The sequence below is a fragment of the Arachis hypogaea genome, chromosome 6 (genome assembly GCF_003086295.3).
Source record: "Arachis hypogaea cultivar Tifrunner chromosome 6, arahy.Tifrunner.gnm2.J5K5, whole genome shotgun sequence".
Classification (NCBI taxonomy): Eukaryota; Viridiplantae; Streptophyta; class Magnoliopsida; order Fabales; family Fabaceae; genus Arachis; species Arachis hypogaea.
In genome coordinates this window covers 41,117,160-41,124,017 of record NC_092041.1, presented here as the reverse complement: position 1 = coordinate 41,124,017, position 6,858 = coordinate 41,117,160, and positions in this window count along the sequence as shown.

Here is a 6,858-nt window from a genome sequence, read left to right as displayed (position 1 = left end):
TATACAAGTAGTCCCTGAAAGAGATCTGACAAAGATCCAAGGGAGGACTACGAAAAATAACTTAAAGGAGACCGATACAACCAAGTCAGACTCCTATCACTAAAAAAGTTATACAAGGAGTCCCTGAAAGAGATCTGACAAAGATCCAAGAAAGAGGACAACGAAAAATAACTTAAAGGAGACCAACACAACCAAGTCGGACTCCTATCACTAAACAAGTTGTAAAAGTAATCCCTGAAAGAGACCTAACAAAAGTCCAAGAAAGAGGATTACAAAAACAACTTAGAAGAGATCAACCTAACGAAGTCGGTCTCCTACGGAACAAGTTGTAAAAGTAATCCCTGAAAGAGACCTAAAAGGTCCAAGAAAGAGGATTACAAAAACAACTCAGAAAAGATCGACCTAACGAAGTCGGTCTCCCACAAAAATAAGTTATGAAAGTAATCCCTGACAAAAGGTCCGGGAACGAGGATTACAAAAATAACTTAGAAGGGGACCAACATAAAGAAATCGATTATGAGGTACTAAAAATACAAACAAGAGCGAGGAAACCGAGAAACAAGTCGGACCCCCATAGGCACGGCCTCAAAAGGATCCAAGCTACAAACGATAAGCACGAAAACAACCTAAAGAGGCCAGACAGCAAAATTTCAAAAGATATCATGAATAATACGATAAAGCTTCAAGAGGTCACCACAAACCAGCCTCGGAAGCTACTTTTGTTTTTCAAAAAAAAGTTGCAAGGCAGACAACTAGAAGCGTCAAGAAGAACAAACAAAACAAAGTTCAAAAGACCACAAACCGGCCTATTTACACAAAATATCCAGAAAAAGATCAGCTAAAGATCGGGAGCTTTCCCGGCAGCATCAGTATGGGGAGAAGGAGGACGAGTCTGAAGGGGCACAGTATCTACGGTCCCATCCTCCCGGTTCAGAATCTGGCATTCCGGATCAGATGTAACAGGGGGAACAGAGGAGGTCGACACCTTAAGAGAAGGCACGGGGGGAGGATCAGTCTCATCATCATCCTGGTCATCAGGGACAATCTTACCATCTCTCACGACATTGTCCAGGCTGATAAGAGTCAGGTCGACATCAGGAGCAACAACCCGGAACTGCTCCATCAGGTTCTCGGAGGCAGCAGTTACGCTATCCACAAGGTGACCCTGAAGCTCACCATAATTAACCCGAGCTGTTTCCAAATCCTCCCGAAGATGCATCAATTCCCTATAAGTCGAGACATAGCTATCCTTATGTTTCAATGCCATGTCTTCGGCCAGCTTCAAAGAAGCAGCAAGGGCAATAGAGTTGGCCTTCTCACCTTCCAGCTCCTTCTCCACCTTCGCCAACTTTACCTCCAACTCCTCCTTCAGACCCTTGATTCGATCAAATTCCGACTTGGCCTCTTCCATAAAGGACTTTGTGGCATGAATCGGAATCCCCTGAACTGTCCGGAATATAGCCGCACCCATATGAGCCATCTTCACACTATTTTTAGTGATAAAATCCAAATGCCGAAGAAGAGACATGTCGTCCATGGAAAGCTCATCATAGGGGGCAATTTGCTGGTCAACAAACTCAATGGAATCAAAGTCTAGGGCATCCAAGTTAAAAGGCTCGAATGTTTTTTGCTTTTTCAAAGGTGGGGCACCAGAAGCAGCAGTAGAAATCTGAGGAGGATCGACCTGATAAAACTGGGGAGTAGGAATTACTTTCCTCGGCCGAAGGGAACTCGACACAGGGGGCTTCACAGGGACCTGTGAAGATCCCTCGCCGGCCACCTTGGCCGAGATGTTCAGAGCAGCAGTTGCCTTCTTTTCCCTTTTGAAGGCCTTCATAGAGGCATTGTTCTTTGACATCTCTACAAACACAAAAACAGCCACGACAAAGAGTTACAAAAGAAGAAGAAAAGGAAATAAGTATAGAAACAAGTCAGACAAATAGACAAATAAATACCCAAAGCAGTCCGAACCAAGGACGGATTAGTCAAAAATCTTTTTGTATCAAGATGAGGTGGTTTTCCCCAGAGATCCTCAAGAACAACTACAAAAGCGCGTTCGACATCATCAAGCATCTCCCAAGTATAGCGAGACACTCTTACATCCTTCTGCCACTCTAGAGGGAAGGAGGGCTCGTCATTTTCATCAAGAAAAAAGGGGTGGGCCCCCTCAACAGCTCGAACTCTAAAGAAGTAGTTCTTGAAGTCCTTAAAGGACTCATCATACATTGCAACACTTTATGGCCCTGGACGGACCGGAAAGAAACCCAAGAAGCTTTCTTTTTTGAAGAACCGCCAGGTTTGACAGAAACAAACAAGTGAAGAAACAGAGTCTGGGAAGGTGTTACATCTAGTTCATGACAGAGAATTTGAAAAATTTTAATAAAACCCCAGGAATTTGGGTGAAGCTGGGATGGAGCTATATTACACAACCACAACTGGTCGGTTTCAAAAGCAGTAAAAGGAAAAGTAACATTCAACTGGCTGAAAAAGTATTCATAGGCATAAAAGAAGGGACACTCCCTCTCAATGGCGGTCGTAAAGCAAACCCTCTCATCAGAATCAGGAGCAACAAGCTCGTAATCCCCCTCATGAGCATCGTTACCACAAATCCTATGACGCTTCCTCAGCTCTGTGCAAAATTCAGCATCCACAACGGAAACACACAACAAAACAAGGGAGTCCAACCAATCGGACATCCCCTCGGGAACTCTGGAAGACATCTCTACAATGTTATTGCGAGAAGACATAAGGCCAACTAAATCCTACAAGTAAGAAAAAAGATAGGGGTTACTACAAATATCTCGGATAGGGAGAAAACAACTCGGTCAATACTTCTCAGATGATGAAACCACGAAAAGGAAAACCCCAAGACTCAAACCAAAGTCCTGGGGCATCCTTTGGAGGCAGCAATAAAGCAGGGTTTTCAGAAATACTCTACAGATCACATCCCAAGCATTTCTCAAAAAGGATTCAAAAACAACAAGCGCTTTTCATCAAAGAAAAAACACAGCAAATCATTACAAAGCCTACCAAACAAAAACATTCCCAAAGCAACAAAGCATGGGACCATTAAAGATGCAACCTTTTTGAAAAAGATTAGACAGGAAGCAATCTCCAAAAGTAAGAAATAGATACGGATCTTCTACCAGTACCAAAAGCAACCAGAAAGCAACAGTAAAACCCCAGAAAGCCTCAACAAAAATTCCAAGAAAAACCACAAGAAGGAAGATAAGAAAAGCATATCACAGCAACCAGTAAAAGATCGCAAAAAGATCCAAACTTTCAAACATGAAAAACTAGAACATTCACCAAAATTAAAGACGAATCTACGGAAAAAGCAAGAAAAGCTAGTACCAACCTGGAAAAGAGCAACAAGCTTCAAAGAGGGAAGACGAAATCTGGAAATGCCTTCTCATGAAGAATGCGAACAAAAGTAAATGTCGTAGGAACCAATGCAAGATCCCAAGTGCCAGAGAACACCAAATGATGCCACAACAAAAGGAAAACAGAAGTACAGAAGCAGAGAGTGGAAAGAACTGGGAAAAGAAGTTACGAAAGAGCAAAGGAGAGAAACCGTTTTAAGGATTTTTCAAAATCAAAAGTAAAGAGCCTAGGAGAAACGGGGCAATTAATGCTCAAAATTAAAAGCATTAAACCCTTGCACGTTCCCAAAAAAGCGCCGGTATAAAAGCGTGCGTTTTCTAGTGGAGAACGTTCTACATTCAAAAGCTGATACAAAGAAATCCACAAAATGCTTGAGTTCGGCTTCACCAAAGAAGGATCGAAGTCAAAGACTCGGCCTCAAAAAAGAAGACCGAGCTCAAGCAGGGGCATTGTTCATACCCTGGGTCGAGCTGTCCGACCCGGGATATTCTACAGACAAAGTGACTGACCTCTTCAGGTCAGGACAACCCGACCTCTTCAGGTCAGGACAACCCGACCTCTTCTCAAAGAGCTCGGCCAAGTCACAGAAAAGCCCAAACAAAGGGCCCAAATAGAGGAACACGTCCCAAATACAAGGGCAGCCTAAAGCCCATAGAGATAAAGGCGGTTCCCTTAAAAGATGACCTCAAAGATATAAAAGATAAGATAAGATAAACTAATTTATCTTATCCACAGGAGGCCACATCTCACCATTATAAATACACTGGAGCACCCAGGTATAACTCATACTCTGATTCTACTCAATACCTGCTTAATACCCTTGCTAACTTAAGCATCAGAGTCCCTTGCAGGTACCCCTCACCCTCCGGGGACGAAGGATCAGCACCACCACCAAGTCCAACAAGTCGGACACACCAGCTCCGGCCGTCGTACACCTGCCGGACACGTCGGCTCCGACCAACACAGAAGATCTCATCCGAGATCGACCTACAGTTTCAGGTAACCCTCGGAATAGGATGGCACTTTTAAAAATTAAAAAATAAAATGAGGAAGAGGGAAGAAGGAAACGGCAAAAGGGAATTAATGAGTTCTTAAAAGCCATCACACGTTCCCTAGGAAAGCGCAACGCACGATGAAGTTAAAAGAGTGAGAAAACATTCTGCATTTAAAACCACTAATAGGAAGTTCTACCAACGAAGACCTACAAAAAGTGCTCGAGCTCGGCTTCTCTGAAAGGATCGAAGTCTAAAGGACTCAACCTTTAAAAGGAAAAGCCGTACTCAAGCAGGGGCACTGTTCATGCCCTGGCTCGAGCTGTACGACCCGGGCTGAGTTGACCGACCTCTTCAGGTCCGGACTACCCGATCTATTCTCAAAGAGATTGGACAAATCAACCAGAGGAGCCTAAAGAAGGCCCAAATGGAGGAACCCATCCCAAATCTAAAGGCAGCCAAGGCCTAGAAAGATCAGGCGATTCCCCTTAAAAATTAGATAACGCCACTCAAAGATAAAGATAAGATAACCATCTTATCTCCAGAAAAGGTCACTATACAAACATTATAAATACACTAGAGCACCCAGGTATAACTCATACTCTGATTCTACTAAAAACCTACTTAAAGCCTGTTCATACCCTGCGTCGAGCTGTCCAACCCGGGATGTTCTACCGACAAAGCAACCGACCTCTTCAGGTCAGAACAATCCGACCTCTTCTCAAAGAGCTCGGCCAAACTACCAGGAAAGCCCAATAAAGGGCCCAAATAAAGGAACATGACCCGAATCCAAGGGCAGCCCAAGCATATAGAGATAAAGGCGGTTCCCTTAAAATAAGATGGCCTCACTCGAAGATAAAGATAAGATAAGATAACTAACTTATCTTATCTAAGGAAGGTCTCTCCACACCATTATAAATACACTGGAGCACCCAGGTATAACTCATACTCTGATTCTAATCAATACCTGCTTAATACCCTTGCTAACTTAAGCATTGAAGTCCCATGCAGGTACCCCCCAACCTTTGGGAACGAAGGATCAGCACCACCACCAAGTCCAACAAGTCAGACACGGCGGCTCCAGCCACCATCATCAAGTCAGACACAACAGCTCCGACCAGTACAGAAGATCTCATCCGAGATCGACCTACAGTTTCAAGTAACCCTCGGAACATTGGCGTTGTTGCCGGGGACCCTGGAAGTCATCCCATTGTCATGGCGGTTGACCATGATAACGACCACAATTCAGACCTAGAGGATAGAACGCCGCACAAAAATACGACACTACACCAAATGATACTTCCCAACTTAACAAAAGGAATTCAAATGCGGGAGCCATGGAGACACTTCAAGACTGTTTAAAACAACTTGAAGAAGAAGCCCTACATCAACGAGAGGCTGAGAAAGACCTATAGAAGGAAATAAGGTGGTGTCGGGAATTGGAGGACAAACTCCTAAAACTCGAAGCTGATCTCAAGACCAAAGCCAACCGATCCCCTCATGAAGATAGCTCCCGCAAGGAACAAGATCCATTCACCAAGGAGATCATGAAGACCAAAATCCCAAAAGACTTTAAACTCCCAGATATGACTTTGTACGACGGCACTACAGATCCCGTCCATCATCTCAGCAATTTCAGAAGTAGAATGTACCTCACCGACGCCTCAGATGCAGTTCGTTGCAAAGCCTTTCCGACTACTTTAACAAAGATGGCAATTAGGTGCTTCGACAATTTACCTCCTAGGTCCATCTCGAGTTTCGACGACTTGGCCAAGAAGTTTTCGGCCAGATTGTCCATCCAAAAAGATAAGGCTAAGCATGCCTTAAGTCTATTAGGAATCAGGCAAGGAGAACGGGAAAGTCTTCGCAACTACATGGAAAGATTCAACAAAACGTGCCTGGATATACAGAGCCTACCAACCGAGGCTGCCATTATGGGCCTCATCAATGGCTTACGAGAGGGACCTTTTAGCCAGTCTATATCGAAGAAATAACCCGCATCTCTAAACAAAGTGCAAGAACGAGCAAAGAAGTACATCAACATGGAGGAAAACTCTCGACTATGAGAGACCCCAAAATCCAGATTCACCTCCCGGGATAAGAACAAATAGCACAAAAAGAAGGAAGATCGACATGGAGAAAAAATAAAAAAGTATCACAATTACACCCCTCTTCGGGTGTCCCTTGTGGATGTCTACAGAGAGGTTTGCCACACTGAAAAAATACCTCCAGCTCAACCACTCAAAGGCAAAAAAGGAGGAGGAAATCGGGGCGAATATTGTGAGTATCATCGCATCTGTGGGCACCACACCAACGAATGTTTTAACTTAAAAAATGTTATAGAAAAGCTAGTAAGAGAAGGGAAGCTAGATTAGTATCTGGCCAGCTAGGACGATGAGCAAAGAAAAAGAAGAAGGGAAGAAGACGTCGGACGAAACGAGCAGTCACCTCGCACACCAGAAAAACACGTCCACATGATACA